We start from the raw sequence: 26,346 nt of genomic DNA on the forward strand, positions 1-26,346 counted from the left end.
TTCTTGGCTTAGTGAGGAAGGTGAAATTAAAGTGGACAAACAAGTCCTTATTAACTTCTCCATTGGAAACTACAAGGATGAGGTATTATGTGACTTAGTGCCCATGGAAGCAACTCACATTTTATTAGGAAGGCCATGGCAATTTGATAGAAAAGCTTTTCATGATGGCCATGCTAACAAGTTTACCTTTAGCTTCCAAGGCAAAAAGATCACATTACTACCTCTTTCACCAAGAGAAGTCAATGAGGACCAATTGCAAATGATTAAGAAAAGAAAAGAAGAGAAGGCGCAAAAGAAGGCGCAAGGGCATGAGTCCAAGAAGAGCATGATCACTCTCAAGGGGGTGAAGAAGGTAATGCTTGCCCAAAAACCCATCTTCCTAGCTTATCCTAGTGAATCTTCCCCCTCCTTCCAAAACCCTCACTCTAGATGTCCCTTAGACTTGTCATTAGTCTTAGATGAGTTCAAAGATGTTTTTCAAGAACCTCCAAAGGGTCTCCCACCCCTAAGAGGTATAGAACACCAAATTGATTTCATACAAGGCTCATCTTTGCCTAATAGGCCAGCCTATAGGACTAGTCCCGAGGAGGCTAAAGAAATTCAAAAACAAGTGAATGAGTTGTTAGAAAAGGGGTGGGTGCAACATAGCATGAGTCCTTGTGCAATGCCCGTGATCCTAGTCCCCAAAAAGGATGGAACATGGAGAATGTGCATAGATTGTAGGGCTATCAACAACATAACCATCAAGTATAGGCATCCCATTCCTAGGTTAGATGATTTGATTGATGAGTTACATGGTGCAACCATATTTTCCAAAATAGACTTGAAAAGTGGGTACAATCAAATTAGAATCAAAGAAGGTGATGAATGGAAAACCTCTTTCAAGACTAAGTTTGGATTATATGAGTGGTTAGTCATGCCTTTTGGCTTGACCAATGCACCTAGTACATTCATGAGACTCATGCACCATGTTCTTAGAGAGTTCTTAGGGAAGTTTGTTGTGGTATACTTTGATGACATTCTCATTTATAGTATGTCTCAAGATGACCACTTGCATCATTTAAGGAGTGTGTTAGAAACCTTAAGGAAGGCATCCTTGTATGCTAACATGGAGAAATGTGTGTTTGGGATGGATCATGTGATCTTCCTAGGTTTCAAAATAAATCAACATGGGGTCCATGTGGACCAAGAAAAAGTGATGGCAATCAAGGATTGGCCTCCCCCAAAGAATGTAAGTGAGCTTAGGTCTTTCCATGGGTTAGCTAGTTTCTATAGGAGGTTTGTGCCAAACTTTAGCACCATAGCTGCCCCTCTCAATGAATTGGTCAAGAAAGGTGTGACCTATAAGTGGGGCAAAGATCAAGAAAAGGCTTTTGAAACTTTAAAACAAAAATTGATCAATGCACCACTCTTAGCCCTCCCTAACTTCTCCAAAACTTTTGAAATTGAGTGTGATGCATCAAATGTAGGCATTAGGGCCGTGCTTCTCCAAGAAGGGCACCCCATAGCTTATTTTAGTGAGAAACTCAAGGGGAGTCACATCAACTACTCCACCTATGACAAAGAGCTTTATGCTCTTGTGAGAACTTTGCAAACTTGGCAACACTATCTTCTTTCAAAGGAGTTTGTGATACATAGTGACCATGAGTCACTCAAATTTTTGAAAAGTCAAGGCAAGTTAAACAAGAGACATGCTAGGTGGGTAGAGTTCTTAGAACAATTCCCATATGTGATCAAACATAAGCAAGGAAAGGCTAACATTGTGGCGGATGCACTTTCAAGAAGGCATTCCCTCCTTTCCATTCTTGAAACTAAATTTCTTAGTTTTGATCATATTAAGGAATTGTATCCAAAGGATGTTGATTTCTCCCCCATTCTTAGTGAGTGCCACCAAGGGGCTTACAAAGACTTTTACCTTCTCAATCAATATCTTTTCAAAGGTAAGAGACTTTGCATTCCCCAAGGTTCCTTAAGAGCCTCACTCATTAGAGAGGCACATGAGGGAGGATTAATGGGGCATTTTGGGCCAAACAAGACTTTGGAAGTCTTGAAAGAACACTTCTATTGGCCTCACATGAGGAAGCATGTAGATAGGCATTGCAAAGGTTGTGATGAAGGATTGACCCCAACCAAGGATGAAGGCACATGCTTAAGAAGACTAAGCATGTTTAGAAAGGAAGTTCACTAATCCTTCATCCCTTTCATTTGTGTTTGTTATTTTTGATTCCCTAAGTTGACTTAGTTGAATCAACTTTAGTTGACTTGTTGACCTTTGACTAGGTTTGACTTGTTGACTATAGTTGACTTGACTTAAGCCAACATGCTAATCTATGTTTATTTGCTTTGTAGGTTAATTAGGAGTAAGAAAGCAATGCTAGGTGGCGCATGGTGATTGGGGAGCATAAATGATGTGGAGGAGAGAGTAAAGCAAAGGCATAAAGCATAAAGTAAAAGCCATAAAACAAGTGTACCTATGTACCTTTGGTCTCCTTTGTTTTTGGCACACTTTGGCCACTTTTTGGAGACATATGAGACACATTCTTTGTCTCCTTTTGTCCTAGAACGAAATTAGCCTTGCACACACCATAGTTAGCTCTTTTGTCTCTCATTTTTGTAACCTTATTTGACCTAGTTTCTAGAAGCTAGGGTTAGGTTTTTGTAGAGACATCCTTAGGTATCTTTTATTTGCTTAGAGGCCTCTAAACTCTTCTATATAAGGGGTGCTCCTAGACATGTAAAAGGGTTGAACATTTTGAAGTAAAAACACTCTTGTGTCTCAACCATTTGTGAGAGTTTCCTCCCTTGGGAGTGAATACTTTTAAGCCTTATCTTGCATAGCAAGTGGCGGCACACATCCACTCATCTTCAAGGTTGCGATGGCTTATACCCTAGCCTTGTAGTGGCGTGCTTCTCACATTTTTACCATTCCTTCCTTTCCATTTTATGTTTTCTTCTTCCTTTAATTGTTCTTGGTTTTCTATGGTTATGTGCTTTCCATTTCCTTTTTGTTTTGAATCAATCCATCATCTTCTTCTCTTGAGCTTTGTGAAAGGAACCTTCACATCTAGATAGCTTGCTATCTTAATGTCCAGTGGGGATTTCGCTTAGCTTTCTTAATCAACTCACACCATATTCAATCATCTTAAAAAGGAACAAGATAATCCTTCATCATTTGGTATCTAGAGCCTAGGTTATCTTGAATATGGTGCTTTTCATGTGCTAACCTTGTCTTGTTGTAGCTATCTTGGTATGGTTCAAATCCACTTCCATTACACACAAAAACAGTGCTGGCAGAAAACGTGACGATTTTAAAACAATAAACTGCACCATCTCAGTTGTCCAAAAGTTACGTTCATGGTGTCAAAAGAAAGCTCTTTGTGTCTAGTTTCCAGCAAAAAAAGAACCAACGCATTTGGAGTTCTGTCGAGTGAGTTATGATCAAATGAGTGAGCAAAGGTCAGAGCTGCCGAGAATACGAAAAACAACGTTTTCAGGTTATGTTGTGGCAATTTTGGCTTCGGTTTTGCACCTCTTTAAGCTCCTAAATGTGGTTGGATAACATGTCTTTGGATGCTTAGTCTTTGAGCCTCAAATCCATGAGTTTAAATGCATGATAGCTACATGTTTGTGTCTTTGTGTATGTCATGTTGAGTCTTTAAATGTGTCTAACTTTTGCTTGAGTCTCTTGTCATATGCTTCTTTGAGTTTTCTTGTTTTTGTTTCTAAGTTTTTGAACTATTGCTTGAGATCTATGCCTTGTGTTGTTGTATGCTCCTTGAAATTGATTTTGACCTAATTTTAAGGAACTAAGTGTTCAAGACACCCTAAAACATCCTTCTCATCATTTTAAGTACCTAGTTTTGAAAAGAAAAAGTGTTTTCAAGAACAAAAACAGTTTGGCCGAGAGCTTTTACAATGCTTGGTGAATCCATTTGGCCATTTTTACTAGGTGTTATGCTACCAAATTTTATACTTGGATTTTGGGTGATATTGGCAAATTAGTTCCATGTTTTAACTTGGTTATGATCTTTCTTGGTGTATGCATAATTTGAGGTATAATCTTGGCTTGTTCAAATGCTTTCCATAGAGTCTTTAAAAGTGTTTTTCATTGCTTTAGTCTTATTCAAGTTTTGTCTTTAAAACAAAATTTCCTTAGAAGTTAAACTTTCTTGTTTTTGTGCTTTTCTTGCTTGTCACTAGGTGTTCTTTGTTGTGTCTTAGTAGTTTTCTTTTCTTGAAACTCTTGGGATGTTGTGGCCGAATCACTTGTCTTGCATTTGAAAGGCTTTGAACAAGTTTTTAAAAGTGTTTGCTTCACTCCTTTGGTGGATTTTGAGTGCTAGCCTTGCCTTGTTACTTTGGGAGAGTGATCTAAACACTTGGGTTACAATTTGGGTTGGATTTGGTCTCGGTTTTCATGTTGTCTAACCTCTAATCCATTTATTTTGTCTCGGATTTGAGTGTTTTTGTTGTAGGAATCATGGCAAGTTCATCAAATGCACCTACACCAAACAAAAACAATACATTGATGAGATTGCTTCGGGATTTGGAGTTGTCTAGGAAAGAGGCCTTTGAACAATTAAGAAAAGACAAAGAGCAAAGTGACCTAAGAATCCAAGAGCACATTCAAAGGCTTGAAGCTAAAGAGCAAGAAAGAAAGGCTAGGAAAAGAGGGCATTCTAGGCGCAACCCATCACAAGAGAAGCAAACTCCAAAGATTCCTAAGTTCTATGGAGGAAGTGATCCCAAAGTCTTCCTTGATTGGGAAGCTAAAGTTGATCAAATTTTCAATGAAAATCATGTAAAGGATCAAACACAAGTTGATCTAGTAGTTTTAGGATTTTTGGAGTATGCCAATACTTGGTGGCATAAAGTTTGTAAGAATTATGACCAAGGGCCACCCGCGGCTTCTTGGATGGACATTAAAACTCTTATGCGCGCTAGATTTGTTCCTCCCTCCTATAGGAAGGAACTTCTTTTGAAGCTCCAAAGGCTTCACCAAGGTTCTATGAGTGTGAGTGAGTACTTTAAAGAATTAGAGTCTCAAATGCGTAGGGTTGAAATAAAAGAAACTAATAAAGAGAAAATAAAAAGATTTGTGAGTGGTCTTAAGAGAGACATAAAAGACCAAGTAGAGTTGTATGAGTACTCTACTCTTGAAAATGTTTTCACACTTGCCCTTGGGATTGAAATTCAATTGAAAAGAAAAAGAAGGGCAAAGAAGAGTTACTCACCCAACCACTACTTTAGTCACTCGTGGAAGGGAAAGGATAAAAAGAAACATGATAAGTTCCCTTCTAACTCTCATCAAGAACCACCAAGTAAAAGTAAGTCACCAAGTGATCACATTCACCATTCCACTTCTCAAAGATCAAGTTCCATTAAATGTTTTAAATGTTTGGGTTATAATCACATTGCTTTAAATTGCCCAACCAAAAGGACCATGATCTTAAAGAAGAGTAATGATGTTGAAAGTGAACACTCATCTCCCCATTCTCTTTCAAAAGAATCTTCTTCCTCTAGTAAAACTAAAATTTTTGAGAAAGACCCTATGTTATTAAGGCGCATGATAGGTCAAGATCAAAGTGAGCTTGAGCCAACTCAAAGAGAAAACATTTTTCAATCTAGGTGCAAAATTAACAAATGGGTTTGCTCTCTAATTATTGATGGAGGAAGTAGTACCAATGTAGCTAGCACAAGGTTGGTGGAAAAGCTTAGCTTAGAGACCATTCCTCATGCTAAGCCCTACAAGCTTGCTTGGATAAGTAAAGAGGGAGAAATAGATGTCAATAAACAAGTCCTAATTAACTTCTCTATAGGAAGCTACAAAGATGAGGTGCTATGTGATGTTGTTCCTATGGAAGTCACACATATCTTACTAGGTAGGCCATGGCAATTTGATAAACAAACTTTACATGATGGCTATACCAACCAATACATTTTCTTCAAAAATGGGAAAAAGACAACTTTACTACCTCTATCACCTCAAGAAGTTAATAAGAATAGAAGTATAATAAGAAAAGATAAAGAAGAAAAAGAAAAGGGGCAAGCTTTCACCAAGGTTTTACTTGCCTACAAAAAAATTCTTCCAAAGCAAGATGTGCATCACTCTTCCTTCTTTTCCCAAGCCAAAAAGGAAGGCCCAAAGCATAAGCAAGAGAGGAAGAGTAGTCTAGAAAATAAAGATGGCCTAACCAAAGCTAGGGGTAATACCCTTAGAAAGGATGGAACAAAAGCTCATAAAAGGGAGGCGCAAATCCTCCCCCAAATCAAGTCAAGTTCCATCCACAAAGGCTTCAAGAATTTGTGGTCAAATTCTCTCCAAGAAGGGGAGGATGATGAAGGATTGACCCCAACCAAGGATGAAGGCACATGCTTAAGAAGACTAAGCATGTTTAGAAAGGAAGTTCACTAATCCTTCATCCCTTTCATTTGTGTTTGTTATTTTTGATTCCCTAAGTTGACTTAGTTGAATCAACTTTAATTGACTTGTTGACCTTTGACTAGGTTTGACTTGTTGACTATAGTTGACTTGACTTAAGCCAACATGCTAATCTATGTTTATTTGCTTTGTAGGTTAATTAGGAGTAAGAAAGCAATGCTAGGTGGCGCATGGTGATTGGGGAGCATAAATGATGTGGAAGAGAGAGTAAAGCAAAGGCATAAAGCATAAAGTAAAAGCCATAAAACAAGTGTACCTATGTACCTTTGGTCTCCTTTGTTTTTGGCACACTTTGGCCACTTTTTGGAGACATATGAGACACATTCTTTGTCTCCTTTTGTCCTAGAACGAAATTAGCCTTGCACACACCATAGTTAGCTCTTTTGTCTCTCATTTTTGTAACCTTATTTGACCTAGTTTCTAGAAGCTAGGGTTAGGTTTTTGTAGAGACATCCTTAGGTATCTTTTATTTGCTTAGAGGCCCCTAAACTCTTCTATATAAGGGGTGCTCCTAGACATGTAAAAGGGTTGAACATTTTGAAGTAAAAACACTCTTGTGTCTCAACCATTTGTGAGAGTTTCCTCCCTTGGGAGTGAATACTTTTAAGCCTTATCTTGCATAGCAAGTGGCGGCACACATCCACTCATCTTCAAGGTTGCGATGGCTTATACCCTAGCCTTGTAGTGGCGTGCTTCTCACATTTTTACCATTCCTTTCCTTTCCATTTTATGTTTTCTTCTTCCTTTAATTGTTCTTGGTTTTCTATGGTTATGTGCTTTCCATTTCCTTTTTGTTTTGAATCAATCCATCATCTTCTTCTCTTGAGCTTTGTGAAAGGAACCTTCACATCTAGATAGCTTGCTATCTTAATGTCCAGTGGGGATTTCGCTTAGCTTTCTTAATCAACTCACACCATATTCAATCATCTTAAAAAGGAACAAGATAATCCTTCATCAGGTTGCATAGCATCCATGAAAGCCAAGTCTAGAGTCCAACCCCATGGTCTTTACACCCCCTTGCCTATCCCTTCCAAGCCTTGGGTTGACATTTCTATGGATTTTGTCTTAGGTCTCCCAAGGACCAAAAAAGGTAGGGATTCCATTTTTGTTGTGGTGGATAGGTTCTCTAAGATGACCCATTTCATTCCTTGCCATAAGATTGATGATGCAACTTATATTGCAAATCTTTTCTTCAAGGAAGTGGTAAGACTACATGGCCTACCTAGGTCCATTGTAAGTGATAGGGACTCCAAGTTCCTAAGCCATTTTTGGAGAACCTTATGGGGTAAACTTGACACCAAGCTTCTTTTCTCCACCACTTGTCATCCCCAAAGTGATGGCCAAACCGAGGTGGTTAATAGAACCCTAGGGCAAATGCTAAGATGTATGATAGTGCAAAACATTAGAGAGTGGGAGGAACTTCTTCCCCACATAGAGTTTGCCTACAATAGGGTTGTGCATTCCACTACTTCTCATTCCCCTTTTGAGGTTGTGTATGGGTTCAATCCCCTAACTCCCTTAGACCTCCTTCCCCTACCCACTCATGAGGCATGGACTTGCCAAGATGGTGAGACCAAAGCCAAGTACATCCAAGACTTGCATTCACAAGTTAAGGAAACCATTGAGAGGAGAGTTAAGAAACAACAAGAGGATGGTAATAAGGGAAGAAAGGAAGTCATCTTCCAAGAGGGAGATTGGGTTTGGCTTCACTTGAGAAAGGAGAGATTCCCTACTCAAAGGAAGTCTAAGCTCCTCCCTAGAGGGGATGGCCCCTTTCAAGTCATTAGGAGAATTAACAACAATGCTTATGAGTTAGACTTACCCCCAAGCTACAACATAAGTAACTCATTTAATGTTTGTGACCTTTCTCCTTTTGATGTAGGGTTTAAGAATTCGTGGTCGAATTCTCTCCAAGAAGGGGAGGATGATGAAGGCATGACCACCTCCTTAGAAGCTCCATCAAGAAGGATCACTAGAAGCATGTCTAGAGGGGAGTCTTCTATTCCATCACCTTTATCTTTGTTTTGCATTACTTTAGTTTGAATTCCCTAAGTTGGTTTCTAGTTGATTTATTTTGGTTGACTTGTTGACTTTGATCCAAAGTTGACCTTTGACCAAGATTAGATTAACTTAAACCAACATGCTAATCCTTGTTTGTCTTGTTTTGTAGGTAATTAAGAGAAAGTAGAGCATGGCTAGGTGGCACTTGGTGATTGGAGCACTTGGATGAAGTGGAAGAGAGAGGAAAGCAAAAAAGCATAAAGCAAAAGCAAAAGTAGACATGTACCTTGTCTCCTTTTGCCTTTGTGGTTTATGCCTTAGAAGGTCACTTGGTCTCCTTCCTCTTTTGGCCTAGAATCCTCATGGGAATGCCTCCACCAATCATCTTCCTTCACTTGGCCAAGACTCACTCTCACATTAGGTTTAGGGTTTGCTAGTTAATCCTTTTTCATGTTTTTGTATTTGCTAAAGGACCCCTATGAACTCCTATTTAAAGGGTGCTCCTTGTCTTGTAAAAGGGTTGATCATTTTGTTTCTAAACTATTGTGTTTCAACCTTTAAATTTTCGTGAGCTCTCCTTCCTAGAAGTGAACTCACCTTTGCCTTATCTTGCTTGCAAGTGGCGGCACCATCACTCATCTCTAGGGCTTGGTTGGCTTAGATCCCCCCCTATGAGTGGCGTGCTTCTTCCATGCTTCATCTTCTATGCTTTCCATTTTTAATGTTTCTTCTTTCATTTTGGTTCTTTAAGTGTTGTTAATGTTGTGTGAGTTTAAGCTTGAATCCAACTCTCTTCTTCCTTTCATGAGCTTGAGAAATGAACCTTCACATCTAGATAGCTTGCTATCTTAATGTCCAGTGGGAATTTTCAAAAAGCTTTCTTAAATAACTTCACCATATTCATAACTCTAAAAGGAAACAAGATAATCCTTCATCATTTGGTATCAGAGCCAGGTTGTCCTTGAATATGGTGTTTTCATGTTCTAACCTTGTCTTGTGTAGCTATCTTGAGTGGTCCACATAAAAAACAGTGCTGGCAACAACGTGTGCGTTTTTGAAAAAAATACTGCAGCTAGCTCAGTGGTTCAAAAGTAACGTTCTTTATATCAAAAGAAAGCTCTGTGAGTCTAGTTTCGAACAAAAAAAGAATTAACGCATTTGGAGTTCTATGGAGAGAGTTATGATCAAATGAGTGAGCAAAGGTCAGAGCTGCCGAGAATACGAAAAACAACGTTTTCAGGTTATGTTGTGGCAATTTTGGCTTCGGTTTTGTGACTCTTTTGCTCCTAAATGTGGTTGGATAACATGTCTTTTGATACTTACTCTTTGAGCCTCAAATCCATGAGTTTAAATGCATGATAGCTACATGTTTGTGTCTTTGTGTATGTCATGTTGAGTCTCTAAATGTGTCTAACTTTTGCTTGAGTCTCTTGTCATATGCTTCTTTGAGTTTTCTTGTTCTTGTTTCTAAGTTTTTGAACTATTGCATGAGATCTACGCCTTGTGTTGTTGTATGCTCCTTGAAATTGATTTTGACCTAATTTTAAGGAACTAAGTGTTCAAGACACCCTAAAACATCCTTGTCATCATTTGAAGTACCTAGTTTTGAAAAGAAAAAGTGTTTTCAAGACCAAAAACAGTTTGGCCGAGAGCTTTTACAATGCTTGGTGAATCCATTTGGCCATTTTTACTAGGTGTTATGCTACCAAAATTTATACTTGGATTTTGGGTGATATTGGCAAATTAGTTCCATGCTTTGACTTGGTTATGATCTTTCATGGTGTATGCATAATTTGAGGTATAATCTTGGCTTGTTCAAATGCTTTCCATAGAGTCCTTAAAAGTGCTTTTCATTGTTTTAGTCTTGTTCAAGTTTTGTCTTTAAAAACAAGTTTCCTTAGAAGTTAAACTTTCTTGTTTTTTTTAGCTTTGCTTGCTTGTCTTTAGGTAATCTTTGTTTTGTCTTAGTAGTTTTCTTTTCCTTGTCTTCCTAGAGTGTTGTGGCCGAGCCACTTGTTTGAGCTTTGAAAAGGTTTTCATCTCTTTAAAGGTGTTTTCACTTGTTTGGAAGGTTTTTGAGTGCTAGCCTTGCTTGTGTGCTTTGGGAGTGTGATCAAAAACACTTGGGTGCTTGAGAAGACCACACTTGGTCTCGGGTTTGGAATTATTTGTTAGCTAACCTCTTCCTTGTCTCGGTTTTTGGTGAGTTTTTGGTGTAGGAACATGAATATGGATCCAATCTTGGAGGTAGAAGAAGAAGAGGAGTCGGCCTCACCTTATTCCCCTCCCATGGTGACTCCTATGGCCCAAGAAAGTGGACAAATAACCCTTGCCAACATCTTACGTGAGATGGAAGTGAGTAGGAGAGAAACTTTTGACCAATTGAGGGCGGATAGGAGGCAAAGTGAGATCTTCCTACAAGAGCACATCCAAAGACTTGAGCTTAGGGAAGATGAGAGGAGAAGGAGGAGGTCCTCTTCCGAGGACTCTAGCCATGGTGGAAGAAGAAGAAGACACGGCTATGATGGTGGTGGAAGGCGCAATCAACTCCCACAAAGACAACCTCCACCAATCAAGATTCCAAAGTTCAAGGGGGAGAATGATCCAAACCTCTACATAGAGTGAGAGCAAAAAGTGGACCAAATCTTCAATATTCATTTAGTTAGTAATCAAGAACAAGTAGATTTAGTAGTTTTAGAATTTGAAGATTATGCCATGACATGGTGGCATCAATTGTGTATGGACAATATTAACCAAGAGCCACCCGCGGCCTCTTGGATGGACATTAAAACTTTGATGCGCGCTAGATTTGTTCCTTCCTACTATAGGAGGGAGACTCTTTTGAAGCTCCAAAGGCTTCAACAAGGGTCTATGTGTGTGAATGAATATTTTAAAATGATGGAGTCAATGCTTCTCAAAGTAGGACTCCAATTTGAAAGTGAAGAAGAAAAGGTAGCTAGATTTGTGAGTGGTCTTAGAAGAGAAGTTCAAGATGTAGTTGAGTTGTATGAGTATTCCACTCTTGACAAAATTTTACACTTGGCCTTAAAAGTTGAAAGTCAATTGAAAAAGAAACAAGAGGCCAAGAGGAATACTTCATACAATGAATACTACTCTAGAACTTGGAAAGGAAAAGAAAGAAAGGATGAGAAACCTCCTTCCAAAGACCACCCACCTAGGACCAATTCGTCTAGAACCTCCCATGAAAATGCAAACTCTTATCAAAGTTCAAGAACTAGTTCCATCAAATGTTTTAAGTGTTTGGGCTATGGTCACATTGCTTCAAATTGCCCAACAAAAAGGAACATGATCTTGAACCCTAAAGGAGAGGTTGAAAGTGAACATTCTTCTCCCCCCTCCCCTAAAAGTTCTTCCTCCCACACTTCTTCCCAATCTTCAAGTGAGGATGAAATCAAACCTAATGAAGGAGGTTTGTTGGTGGTTAGGCGCATGCTAGGCCAAGTGCCTAAAGAATTTGAAAACCAAAGAGAAAATATTTTTCACTCAAGGTGCCAAATCAACAACAAAACTTGCTCCCTCATAATTGATAGTGGAAGTTGTGTTAATGTGGCTAGCACAAGGGTTGTGGACAAGCTTGGCTTGAAAACCATCCCTCATGCCAAGCCCTATAAGCTTTCTTGGCTTAGTGAGGAAGGTGAAATTAAAGTGGACAAACAAGTCCTTATTAACTTCTCCATTGGAAACTACAAGGATGAGGTATTATGTGACTTAGTGCCCATGGAAGCAACTCACATTTTATTAGGAAGGCCATGGCAATTTGATAGAAAAGCTTTTCATGATGGCCATGCTAACAAGTTTACCTTTAGCTTCCAAGGCAAAAAGATCACATTACTACCTCTTTCACCAAGAGAAGTCAATGAGGACCAATTGCAAATGATTAAGAAAAGAAAAGAAGAGAAGGCGCAAAAGAAGGCGCAAGGGCATGAGTCCAAGAAGAGCATGATCACTCTCAAGGGGGTGAAGAAGGTAATGCTTGCCCAAAAACCCATCTTCCTAGCTTATCCTAGTGAATCTTCCCCCTCCTTCCAAAACCCTCACTCTAGATGTCCCTTAGACTTGTCATTAGTCTTAGATGAGTTCAAAGATGTTTTTCAAGAACCTCCAAAGGGTCTCCCACCCCTAAGAGGTATAGAACACCAAATTGATTTCATACAAGGCTCATCTTTGCCTAATAGGCCAGCCTATAGGACTAGTCCCGAGGAGGCTAAAGAAATTCAAAAACAAGTGAATGAGTTGTTAGAAAAGGGGTGGGTGCAACATAGCATGAGTCCTTGTGCAATGCCCGTGATCCTAGTCCCCAAAAAGGATGGAACATGGAGAATGTGCATAGATTGTAGGGCTATCAACAACATAACCATCAAGTATAGGCATCCCATTCCTAGGTTAGATGATTTGATTGATGAGTTACATGGTGCAACCATATTTTCCAAAATAGACTTGAAAAGTGGGTACAATCAAATTAGAATCAAAGAAGGTGATGAATGGAAAACCTCTTTCAAGACTAAGTTTGGATTATATGAGTGGTTAGTCATGCCTTTTGGCTTGACCAATGCACCTAGTACATTCATGAGACTCATGCACCATGTTCTTAGAGAGTTCTTAGGGAAGTTTGTTGTGGTATACTTTGATGACATTCTCATTTATAGTATGTCTCAAGATGACCACTTGCATCATTTAAGGAGTGTGTTAGAAACCTTAAGGAAGGCATCCTTGTATGCTAACATGGAGAAATGTGTGTTTGGGATGGATCATGTGATCTTCCTAGGTTTCAAAATAAATCAACATGGGGTCCATGTGGACCAAGAAAAAGTGATGGCAATCAAGGATTGGCCTCCCCCAAAGAATGTAAGTGAGCTTAGGTCTTTCCATGGGTTAGCTAGTTTCTATAGGAGGTTTGTGCCAAACTTTAGCACCATAGCTGCCCCTCTCAATGAATTGGTCAAGAAAGGTGTGACCTATAAGTGGGGCAAAGATCAAGAAAAGGCTTTTGAAACTTTAAAACAAAAATTGATCAATGCACCACTCTTAGCCCTCCCTAACTTCTCCAAAACTTTTGAAATTGAGTGTGATGCATCAAATGTAGGCATTAGGGCCGTGCTTCTCCAAGAAGGGCACCCCATAGCTTATTTTAGTGAGAAACTCAAGGGGAGTCACATCAACTACTCCACCTATGACAAAGAGCTTTATGCTCTTGTGAGAACTTTGCAAACTTGGCAACACTATCTTCTTTCAAAGGAGTTTGTGATACATAGTGACCATGAGTCACTCAAATTTTTGAAAAGTCAAGGCAAGTTAAACAAGAGACATGCTAGGTGGGTAGAGTTCTTAGAACAATTCCCATATGTGATCAAACATAAGCAAGGAAAGGCTAACATTGTGGCGGATGCACTTTCAAGAAGGCATTCCCTCCTTTCCATTCTTGAAACTAAATTTCTTAGTTTTGATCATATTAAGGAATTGTATCCAAAGGATGTTGATTTCTCCCCCATTCTTAGTGAGTGCCACCAAGGGGCTTACAAAGACTTTTACCTTCTCAATCAATATCTTTTCAAAGGTAAGAGACTTTGCATTCCCCAAGGTTCCTTAAGAGCCTCACTCATTAGAGAGGCACATGAGGGAGGATTAATGGGGCATTTTGGGCCAAACAAGACTTTGGAAGTCTTGAAAGAACACTTCTATTGGCCTCACATGAGGAAGCATGTAGATAGGCATTGCAAAGGTTGTGATGAAGGATTGACCCCAACCAAGGATGAAGGCACATGCTTAAGAAGACTAAGCATGTTTAGAAAGGAAGTTCACTAATCCTTCATCCCTTTCATTTGTGTTTGTTATTTTTGATTCCCTAAGTTGACTTAGTTGAATCAACTTTAGTTGACTTGTTGACCTTTGACTAGGTTTGACTTGTTGACTATAGTTGACTTGACTTAAGCCAACATGCTAATCTATGTTTATTTGCTTTGTAGGTTAATTAGGAGTAAGAAAGCAATGCTAGGTGGCGCATGGTGATTGGGGAGCATAAATGATGTGGAGGAGAGAGTAAAGCAAAGACATAAAGCATAAAGTAAAAGCCATAAAACAAGTGTACCTATGTACCTTTGGTCTCCTTTGTTTTTGGCACACTTTGGCCACTTTTTAGAGACATATGAGACACATTCTTTGTCTCCTTTTGTCCTAGAACGAAATTAGCCTTGCACACACCATAGTTAGCTCTTTTGTCTCTCATTTTTGTAACCTTATTTGACCTAGTTTCTAGAAGCTAGGGTTAGGTTTTTGTAGAGACATCCTTAGGTATCTTTTATTTGCTTAGAGGCCCCTAAACTCTTCTATATAAGGGGTGCTCCTAGACATGTAAAAGGGTTGAACATTTTGAAGTAAAAACACTCTTGTGTCTCAACCATTTGTGAGAGTTTCCTCCCTTGGGAGTGAATACTTTTAAGCCTTATCTTGCATAGCAAGTGGCGGCACACATCCACTCATCTTCAAGGTTGCGATGGCTTATACCCTAGCCTTGTAGTGGCGTGCTTCTCACATTTTTACCATTCCTTTCCTTTCCATTTTATGTTTTCTTCTTCCTTTAATTGTTCTTGGTTTTCTATGGTTATGTGCTTTCCATTTCCTTTTTGTTTTGAATCAATCCATCATCTTCTTCTCTTGAGCTTTGTGAAAGGAACCTTCACATCTAGATAGCTTGCTATCTTAATGTCCAGTGGGGATTTCGCTTAGCTTTCTTAATCAACTCACACCATATTCAATCATCTTAAAAAGGAACAAGATAATCCTTCATCATTTGGTATCTAGAGCCTAGGTTATCTTGAATATGGTGCTTTTCATGTGCTAACCTTGTCTTGTTGTAGCTATCTTGGTATGGTTCAAATCCACTTCCATTACACACAAAAACAGTGCTGGCAGAAAACGTGACGATTTTAAAACAATAAACTGCACCATCTCAGTTGTCCAAAAGTTACGTTCATGGTGTCAAAAGAAAGCTCTTTGTGTCTAGTTTCCAGCAAAAAAAGAACCAACGCATTTGGAGTTCTGTCGAGTGAGTTATGATCAAATGAGTGAGCAAAGGTCAGAGCTGCCGAGAATACGAAAAACAACGTTTTCAGGTTATGTTGTGGCAATTTTGGCTTCGGTTTTGCACCTCTTTAAGCTCCTAAATGTGGTTGGATAACATGTCTTTGGATGCTTAGTCTTTGAGCCTCAAATCCATGAGTTTAAATGCATGATAGCTACATGTTTGTGTCTTTGTGTATGTCATGTTGAGTCTTTAAATGTGTCTAACTTTTGCTTGAGTCTCTTGTCATATGCTTCTTTGAGTTTTCTTGTTTTTGTTTCTAAGTTTTTGAACTATTGCTTGAGATCTATGCCTTGTGTTGTTGTATGCTCCTTGAAATTGATTTTGACCTAATTTTAAGGAACTAAGTGTTCAAGACACCCTAAAACATCCTTCTCATCATTTTAAGTACCTAGTTTTGAAAAGAAAAAGTGTTTTCAAGAACAAAAACAGTTTGGCCGAGAGCTTTTACAATGCTTGGTGAATCCATTTGGCCATTTTTACTAGGTGTTATGCTACCAAATTTTATACTTGGATTTTGGGTGATATTGGCAAATTAGTTCCATGTTTTAACTTGGTTATGATCTTTCTTGGTGTATGCATAATTTGAGGTATAATCTTGGCTTGTTCAAATGCTTTCCATAGAGTCTTTAAAAGTGTTTTTCATTGCTTTAGTCTTATTCAAGTTTTGTCTTTAAAACAAAATTTCCTTAGAAGTTAAACTTTCTTGTTTTTGTGCTTTTCTTGCTTGTCACTAGGTGTTCTTTGTTGTGTCTTAGTAGTTTTCTTTTCTTGAAACTCTTGGGATGTTGTGGCCGAATCACTTGTCTTGCATTTGAAAGGCTTTGAACAAGTTTTTAAAAGTGTTTGCTTCACTCCTTTGGTGGATTTTGAGTGCTAGCCTTGCCTTGTTACTTTGGGAGAGTGATCTAAACACTTGGGTTACAATTTGGGTTGGATTTGGTCTCGGTTTTCATGTTGTCTAACCTCTAATCCATTTATTTTGTCTCGGATTTGAGTGTTTTTGTTGTAGGAATCATGGCAAGTTCATCAAATGCACCTACACCAAACAAAAACAATACATTGATGAGATTGCTTCGGGATTTGGAGTTGTCTAGGAAAGAGGCCTTTGAACAATTAAGAAAAGACAAAGAGCAAAGTGACCTAAGAATCCAAGAGCACATTCAAAGGCTTGAAGCTAAAGAGCAAGAAAGAAAGGCTAGGAAAAGAGGGCATTCTAGGCGCAACCCATCACAAGAGAAGCAAACTCCAAAGATTCCTAAGTTCTATGGAGGAAGTGATCCCAAAGTCTTCCTTGATTGGGAAGCTAAAGTTGATCAAATTTTCAATGAAAATCATGTAAAGGATCAAACACAAGTTGATCTAGTAGTTTTAGGATTTTTGGAGTATGCCAATACTTGGTGGCATAAAGTTTGTAAGAATTATGACCAAGGGCCACCCGCGGCTTCTTGGATGGACATTAAAACTCTTATGCGCGCTAGATTTGTTCCTCCCTCCTATAGGAAGGAACTTCTTTTGAAGCTCCAAAGGCTTCACCAAGATTCTATGAGTGTGAGTGAGTACTTTAAAGAATTAGAGTCTCAAATGCGTAGGGTTGAAATAAAAGAAACTAATAAAGAGAAAATAAAAAGATTTGTGAGTGGTCTTAAGAGAGACATAAAAGACCAAGTAGAGTTGTATGAGTACTCTACTCTTGAAAATGTTTTCACACTTGCCCTTGGGATTGAAATTCAATTGAAAAGAAAAAGAAGGGCAAAGAAGAGTTACTCACCCAACCACTACTTTAGTCACTCGTGGAAGGGAAAGGATAAAAAGAAACATGATAAGTTCCCTTCTAACTCTCATCAAGAACCACCAAGTAAAAGTAAGTCACCAAGTGATCACATTCACCATTCCACTTCTCAAAGATCAAGTTCCATTAAATGTTTTAAATGTTTGGGTTATAATCACATTGCTTTAAATTGCCCAACCAAAAGGACCATGATATTAAAGAAGAGTAATGATGTTGAAAGTGAACACTCATCTCCCCATTCTCTTTCAAAAGAATCTTCTTCCTCTAGTAAAACTAAAATTTTTGAGAAAGACCCTATGTTATTAAGGCGCATGATAGGTCAAGATCAAAGTGAGCTTGAGCCAACTCAAAGAGAAAACATTTTTCAATCTAGGTGCAAAATTAACAAATGGGTTTGCTCTCTAATTATTGATGGAGGAAGTAGTACCAATGTAGCTAGCACAAGGTTGGTGGAAAAGCTTAGCTTAGAGACCATTCCTCATGCTAAGCCCTACAAGCTTGCTTGGATAAGTAAAGAGGGAGAAATAGATGTCAATAAACAAGTCCTAATTAACTTCTCTATAGGAAGCTACAAAGATGAGGTGCTATGTGATGTTGTTCCTATGGAAGTCACACATATCTTACTAGGTAGGCCATGGCAATTTGATAAACAAACTTTACATGATGGCTATACCAACCAATACATTTTCTTCAAAAATGGGAAAAAGACAACTTTACTACTTCTATCACCTCAAGAAGTTAATAAGGATAGAAATATAATAAGAAAAGATAAAGAAGAAAAAGAAAAGGGGCAAGCTTTCACCAAGGTTTTACTTGCCTACAAAAAAATTCTTCCAAAGCAAGATGTGCATCACTCTTCCTTCTTTTCCCAAGCCAAAAAGGAAGGCCCAAAGCATAAGCAAGAGAGGAAGAGTAGTCTAGAAAATAAAGATGGCCTAACCAAAGCTAGGGGTAATACCCTTAGAAAGGATGGAACAAAAGCTCATAAAAGGGAGGCGCAAATCCTCCTCCAAATCAAGTCAAGTTCCATCCACAAAGGCTTCAAGAATTTGTGGTCAAATTCTCTCCAAGAAGGGGAGGATGATGAAGGATTGACCCCAACCAAGGATGAAGGCACATGCTTAAGAAGACTAAGCATGTTTAGAAAGGAAGTTCACTAATCCTTCATCCCTTTCATTTGTGTTTGTTATTTTTGATTCCCTAAGTTGACTTAGTTGAATCAACTTTAGTTGACTTGTTGACCTTTGACTAGGTTTGACTTGTTGACTATAGTTGACTTGACTTAAGCCAACATGCTAATCTATGTTTATTTGCTTTGTAGGTTAATTAGGAGTAAGAAAGCAATGCTAGGTGGCGCATGGTGATTGGGGAGCATAAATGATGTGGAAGAGAGAGTAAAGCAAAGGCATAAAGCATAAAGTAAAAGCCATAAAACAAGTGTACCTATGTACCTTTGGTCTCCTTTGTTTTTGGCACACTTTGGCCACTTTTTGGAGACATATGAGACACATTCTTTGTCTCCTTTTGTCCTAGAACGAAATTAGCCTTGCACACACCATAGTTAGCTCTTTTGTCTCTCATTTTTGTAACCTTATTTGACCTAGTTTCTAGAAGCTAGGGTTAGGTTTTTGTAGAGACATCCTTAGGTATCTTTTATTTGCTTAGAGGCCCCTAAACTCTTCTATATAAGGGGTGCTCCTAGACATGTAAAAGGGTTGAACATTTTGAAGTAAAAACACTCTTGTGTCTCAACCATTTGTGAGAGTTTCCTCCCTTGGGAGTGAATACTTTTAAGCCTTATCTTGCATAGCAAGTGGCGGCACACATCCACTCATCTTCAAGGTTGCGATGGCTTATACCCTAGCCTTGTAGTGGCGTGCTTCTCACATTTTTACCATTCCTTTCCTTTCCATTTTATGTTTTCTTCTTCCTTTAATTGTTCTTGGTTTTCTATGGTTATGTGCTTTCCATTTCCTTTTTGTTTTGAATCAATCCATCATCTTCTTCTCTTGAGCTTTGTGAAAGGAACCTTCACATCTAGATAGCTTGCTATCTTAATGTCCAGTGGGGATTTCGCTTAGCTTTCTTAATCAACTCACACCATATTCAATCATCTTAAAAAGGAACAAGATAATCCTTCATCAGGTTGCATAGCATCCATGAAAGCCAAGTCTAGAGTCCAACCCCATGGTCTTTACACCCCCTTGCCTATCCCTTCCAAGCCTTGGGTTGACATTTGTATGGATTTTGTCTTAGGTCTCGTAAGGACCAAAAAAGGTAGGGATTCCATTTTTGTAGTGGTGGATAGGTTCTCTAAGATGGCCCATTTCATTCCTTGCCATAAGATTGATGATGCAACTTATATTGCAAATCTTTTCTTCAAGGAAGTGGTAAGACTACATGGCCTACCTAGGTCCATTGTAAGTGATAGGGACTCCAAGTTCCTAAGCCATTTTTGGAGAACCTTGTGGGGTAAACTTGGCACCAAGCTTCTTTTCTCCACCACTTGTCATCCCCAAAGTGATGGCCAAACCGAGGTGGTTAATAGAACCCTAGGGCAAATGCTAAGATGTATGATAGTGCAAAACATTAGAGAGTGGGAGGAACTTCTTCCCCACATAGAGTTTGCCTACAATAGGGTTGTGCATTCCACTACTTCTCATTCCCCTTTTGAGGTTGTGTATGGGTTCAATCCCCTAACTCCCTTAGACCTCCTTCCCCTACCCACTCATGAGGCATGGACTTGCCAAGATGGTGAGACCAAAGCCAAGTACATCCAAGACTTGCATTCACAAGTTAAGGAAACCATTGAGAGGAGAGTTAAGAAACAACAAGAGGATGGTAATAAGGGAAGAAAGGAAGTCATCTTCCAAGAGGGAGATTGGGTTTGGCTTCACTTGAGAAAGGAGAGATTCCCTACTCAAAGGAAGTCTAAGCTCCTCCCTAGAGGGAATGGCCCCTTTCAAGTCATTAGGAGAATTAACAACAATGCTTATGAGTTAGACTTACCCCCAAGCTACAACATAAGTAACTCATTTAATGTTTGTGACCTTTCTCCTTTTGATGTAGGGTTTAAGAATTCGTGGTCGAATTCTCTCCAAGAAGGGGAGGATGATGAAGGCATGACCACCTCCTTAGAAGCTCCATCAAGAAGGATCACTAGAAGCATGTCTAGAGGGGAGTCTTCTATTCCATCACCTTTATCTTTGTTTTGCATTACTTTAGTTTGAATTCCCTAAGTTGGTTTCTAGTTGATTTATTTTGGTTGACTTGTTGACTTTGATCCAAAGTTGACCTTTGACCAAGATTAGATTAACTTAAACCAACATGCTAATCCTTGTTTGTCTTGTTTTGTAGGTAATTAAGAGAAAGTAGAGCATGGCTAGGTGGCACTTGGTGATTGGAGCACTTGGATGAAGTGGAAGAGAGAGGAAAGCAAAAAAGCATAAAGCAAAAGCAAAAGTAGACATGTACCTTGTCTCCTTTTGCCTTTGTGGTTTATGCCTTAGAAGGTCACTTGGTCTCCTTCCTCTTTTGGCCTAGAATCCTCATGGGAATGCCTCCACCAATCATCTTCCTTCACTTGGCCAAGACTCACTCTCACATTAGGTTTAGGGTTTGCTAGTTAATCCTTTTTCATGTTTTTGTATTTGCTAAAGGACCCCTATGAACTCCTATTTAAAGGGTGCTCCTTGTCTTGTAAAAGGGTTGATCATTTTGTTTCTAAACTATTGTGTTTAAACCTTTAAATTTTCGTGAGCTCTCCTTTCTAGAAGTGAACTCACCTTTGCCTTATCTTGCTTGCAAGTGGCGGCACCATCACTCATCTCTAGGGCTTGGTTGGCTTAGATCCCCCCCTATGAGTGGCGTGCTTCTTCCATGCTTCATCTTCTATGCTTTCCATTTTTAATGTTTCTTCTTTCATTTTGGTTCTTTAAGTGTTGTTAATGTTGTGTGAGTTTAAGCTTGAATCCAACTCTCTTCTTCCTTTCATGAGCTTGAGAAATGAACCTTCACATCTAGATAGCTTGCTATCTTAATGTCCAGTGGGAATTTTCAAAAAGCTTTCTTAAATAACTTCACCATATTCATAACTCTAAAAGGAAACAAGATAATCCTTCATCATTTGGTATCAGAGCCAGGTTGTCCTTGAATATGGTGTTTTCATGTTCTAACCTTGTCTTGTGTAGCTATCTTGAGTGGTCCACATAAAAAACAGTGCTGGCAACAACGTGTGCGTTTTTGAAAAAAATACTGCAGCTAGCTCAGTGGTTCAAAAGTAACGTTCTTTATATCAAAAGAAAGCTCTGTGAGTCTAGTTTCGAACAAAAAAAGAATTAACGCATTTGGAGTTCTATGGAGAGAGTTATGATCAAATGAGTGAGCAAAGGTCAGAGCTGCCGAGAATACGAAAAACAACGTTTTCAGGTTATGTTGTGGCAATTTTGGCTTCGGTTTTGTGACTCTTTTGCTCCTAAATGTGGTTGGATAACATGTCTTTTGATACTTACTCTTTGAGCCTCAAATCCATGAGTTTAAATGCATGATAGCTACATGTTTGTGTCTTTGTGTATGTCATGTTGAGTCTCTAAATGTGTCTAACTTTTGCTTGAGTCTCTTGTCATATGCTTCTTTGAGTTTTCTTGTTCTTGTTTCTAAGTTTTTGAACTATTGCATGAGATCTATGCCTTGTGTTGTTGTATGCTCCTTGAAATTGATTTTGACCTAATTTTAAGGAACTAAGTGTTCAAGACACCCTAAAACATCCTTGTCATCATTTGAAGTACCTAGTTTTGAAAAGAAAAAGTGTTTTCAAGACCAAAAACAGTTTGGCCGAGAGCTTTTACAATGCTTGGTGAATCCATTTGGCCATTTTTACTAGGTGTTATGCTACCAAAATTTATACTTGGATTTTGGGTGATATTGGCAAATTAGTTCCATGCTTTGACTTGGTTATGATCTTTCATGGTGTATGCATAATTTGAGGTATAATCTTAGCTTGTTCAAATGCTTTCCATAGAGTCCTTAAAAGTGCTTTTCATTGTTTTAGTCTTGTTCAAGTTTTGTCTTTAAAAACAAGTTTCCTTAGAAGTTAAACTTTCTTGTTTTTTTTAGCTTTGCTTGCTTGTCTTTAGGTAATCTTTGTTTTGTCTTAGTAGTTTTCTTTTCCTTGTCTTCCTAGAGTGTTGTGGCCGAGCCACTTGTTTGAGCTTTGAAAAGGTTTTCATCTCTTTAAAGGTGTTTTCACTTGTTTGGAAGGTTTTTGAGTGCTAGCCTTGCTTGTGTGCTTTGGGAGTGTGATCAAAAACACTTGGGTGCTTGAGAAGACCACACTTGGTCTCGGGTTTGGAATTATTTGTTAGCTAACCTCTTCCTTGTCTCGGTTTTTGGTGAGTTTTTGGTGTAGGAACATGAATATGGATCCAATCTTGGAGGTAGAAGAAGAGGAGGAGTCGGCCTCACCTTATTCCCCTCCCATGGTGACTCCTATGGCCCAAGAAAGTGGACAAATAACCCTTGCCAACATCTTACGTGAGATGGAAGTGAGTAGGAGAGAAACTTTTGACCAATTGAGGGCGGATAGGAGGCAAAGTGAGATCTTCCTACAAGAGCACATCCAAAGACTTGAGCTTAGGGAAGATGAGAGGAGAAGGAGGAGGTCCTCTTCCGAGGACTCTAGCCATGGTGGAAGAAGAAGAAGACACGGCTATGATGGTGGTGGAAGGCGCAATCAACTCCCACAAAGACAACCTCCACCAATCAAGATTCCAAAGTTCAAGGGGGAGAATGATCCAAACCTCTACATAGAGTGAGAGCAAAAAGTGGACCAAATCTTCAATATTCATTGAGTTGTTAGGCCTATTTGGATCATTGTGCTTGTTCGGGTGGAAGGGCCCATCCGAGTCGTCGGGCCCGTCCAAATTTTCGTGCCCGTTTAGGTCGTCGAGCACGTCTTGGTCGTCGGGTCCGTCTGTGTCATTGGGCCCGTCCAGGTTGTCAGGCTCGTCTGGGTCATCGGGCCCGTCCGGGTTGTCGGGCCTATTCAGGTCGTCGGGCTGCTCTGAGTTGTCGGGTTTGTCCGGGTTGTTAGGCCCGTTCAAGTCGTCGAGCCCGTATGTTTCGTAGGGTCGTTTGGGTCGTCGGGCTTATCCGGGTTCTAGGGTCCGTCCGGGTCGTCGGGCCCGTTCGAGTCCTTGGGCCTGTTTGGATCATCGGGTCTTTCATGGTCGTCGGGCCCGTTCGAGTTATTATAATTCAACCGTGTATATATTGGAGTAAAATAATCAAATAATTAATATTAAATATTAGAAATAAATAAAATAAAATACATTATTTAAATTTTGATAATTTATTTTATTACATTTTAACTTGAATTTACATTTTAAAATTTTATTCTTTTAAACTAAATTACTTTTAAAATTTTATTTTACAAATTATTTTTTAAATATATCAATCAAATAATTCATAAACTTATAAATCATTTCTTCATTTCTCTATATTTTTCATTGTCTTCTCCTAATATAAACAACTTTACTTTTCTTTTTTTTTCTTTTCATTTTCGTTTTCTTTCCCCTCTCTCAAATCATAAAATGCATAATAAAATTCAAAATAAAATATATTATATCAAGTTCAAATGGTCTTTTACAGTTAGTTAAGTATGTCTACCATTATGCCAAAAGAATGTACTCAACCTTATGGCCGTAAATTAAACTATTCATGGCTTTGTCATTTTTGAATCATTAGTATGCCTCACTATAGAAGTGAAACAGCGCTATAAATTAAATTGAAAGATACAAAAGTATCTTCATCGATTTCGATTTCTCTCTCTTCCATTTTCTTTTCCTGTAAATGAAAAGAAAAAGAATGGCAAAAAAAAGTTGAAATAAAAGTATCCGTTTTTACTATTTATTTAATAAAAGTTATAAATGAAATGATTTTTTTTTATTATTCCCGCGATACAAACACCCTTTCCTTAAATTGGGGCAACTTACAAGTGCTTTATTTTAGTTTTTTAAACACATTTTTTTTAAATAACAAAATGTTATAACCGTAAAGCCCACTTTATTTTCTGCCATAATTTTTTGTTGTCCCAATCTGTTGGGTCTAAGGGTGGTCCATAAGATGTTCCAAAGCCCCCTAAATCAGCACTCTCATTCTCTCCACTTTTCAAAAAAACCTTCTCCTTCCTTTCTTATAACAGCAACATTGCTCTGCTAGGATTTGGTTCCAAAGTTGGTCAAGTTAGCCCAGTCTCGTTTTCTTGCTCCATGTAAGTATTCTCCAACTCATACTTCGCCTCTCCAGTCACATTTTCGTACTTCTAGTTAGGGTTTCGTAGTAACCTCGATCTAAGATATGTTCCACTTATTTTTCCAGCTCATTTATTTGTTCCTAGAGCTGTTGTGCTCCGCTGTTGGGTGTCAAAGTATTATGTTAGCATATTTCCAAGTAAGGGGAGCTAGGATTCTGGTTATTCTTCGATTTTATGCTTGCTATAGTCTTGTTTCAAGATATTGTGCTTATCTGATGTTGTGCTTGCTTGAGAAATGCAAAAACTTTGTTCGGTTGTGAATATCTCTGTGTTGGTTGCGTGAACAATGGAGGAGATATGATATTCTCGCCCAAGCGAGTGGGTTTTGCCTTAGCGAGAGTATCAGAAACCCCTCCTAGGTGTTGTGCGAGTTGTCGCTTAGGCGACAAGCTCCAGTCTTGAACTAGAAGTCATCTCTCTTAGACGAGGAGGTCTCGCCTAAGTGAGAGAACGCAATAGTGCCATTGTTCCCCTTTTTGAGATCTCGCCTAGGCGAAGGGAGCTCGCCTGAGTGAGGGAAATATCTCGCTTGAGCGAGGCCTTTCAGCCTGAGCGAGGACTGGACGAGAATGTAACCAGAACCTGTTTTCTTCTTTGTTTTTGGGTGTTTGCCACATGTTTGGTTGGATTGCTATGTTAAAGCATGAGATGAGTGAATATGCATGAGTAAAATGGTTTATGGGTTGTGAATGATGAGTTTGGCATGATTGTGGCATGTAATGAGTATGGGATGATTGGTTATAAAAGGGACATGGAATTGGTATGAGCAATAATGTTATATTGATTGACGAAACATGATGTTGGTGTGGTCAGGACGTAATTCCACGTTAGTTTCATGGTGGTGCCTCATTGGTCAGGGCGTAATTCCATGAAACTCTTGGTGAGATCTCATGGTGGTGCCTTATTGGTCAAAACATAATTCCACGTTGATTGTGTGGTTGATGAAGGATTATGTTGCTTTCTTTTAAGATTGTTGAATATAGTGTGAGTTGATTAAGAAAGCTAAGTGAAATCCCCACTAGACATTAAGATAGCAAGCTATCTAGATGTGAAGGTTCATTTCACAAAGCTCAAGAGAAGAAGATGATAGATTGATTCAAAACAAAAAGGAAATGGAAAGCACATAAACCATAGAAAACCAAGAACAATTAAAGGAAGAAGAAAACATAAAATGGAAAGGAAAGAAATGGTAAAAATGTGAGAAGCACACCACTACAAGGCTAGGCTAGAAGCCACGACAACCTTGAAGATGAGTGGATGTGTGCCGCCACTTGCTATGCAAGATAAGGCTTAAAAGTATTCACTCCCAAGGGAGAAAACTCTCACAAATGGTTGAGACACAAGAGTGTTTTTACTTCAAAATGTTTAACCCTTTTACATGTCTAGGAGCACCCCTTATATAGAAGAGTTTATGGGTCTCTAAGCAAATAAAAGATACCTAAGGATGTCTCTACAAAAACCTAACCCTAGCTTCTAGAAACTAGGTCAAATAAGGTTACAAAAATGAGAGACAAAAGAACTAACTATGGTGTGTGCAAGGCTAATTTCGTTCTAGCACAAAAGGAGACAAAGAATGTGTTTCATATGTCTCCAAAAAGCGGCCAAAGTATGCTAAAAACAAAGAAGACCAAAGGTACATAGGTACACTTGCTTCATGCCTTTTACTTTATGCTTTATGCCCTTGCTTTACTCTCTCCTCC

Source organism: Vigna unguiculata, chromosome 5, assembly GCF_037176805.1.
Source record: "Vigna unguiculata cultivar grain cowpea cultivar isolate G323 ecotype 2 chromosome 5, ASM3717680v1, whole genome shotgun sequence".
Taxonomy (NCBI): Eukaryota; Viridiplantae; Streptophyta; class Magnoliopsida; order Fabales; family Fabaceae; genus Vigna; species Vigna unguiculata.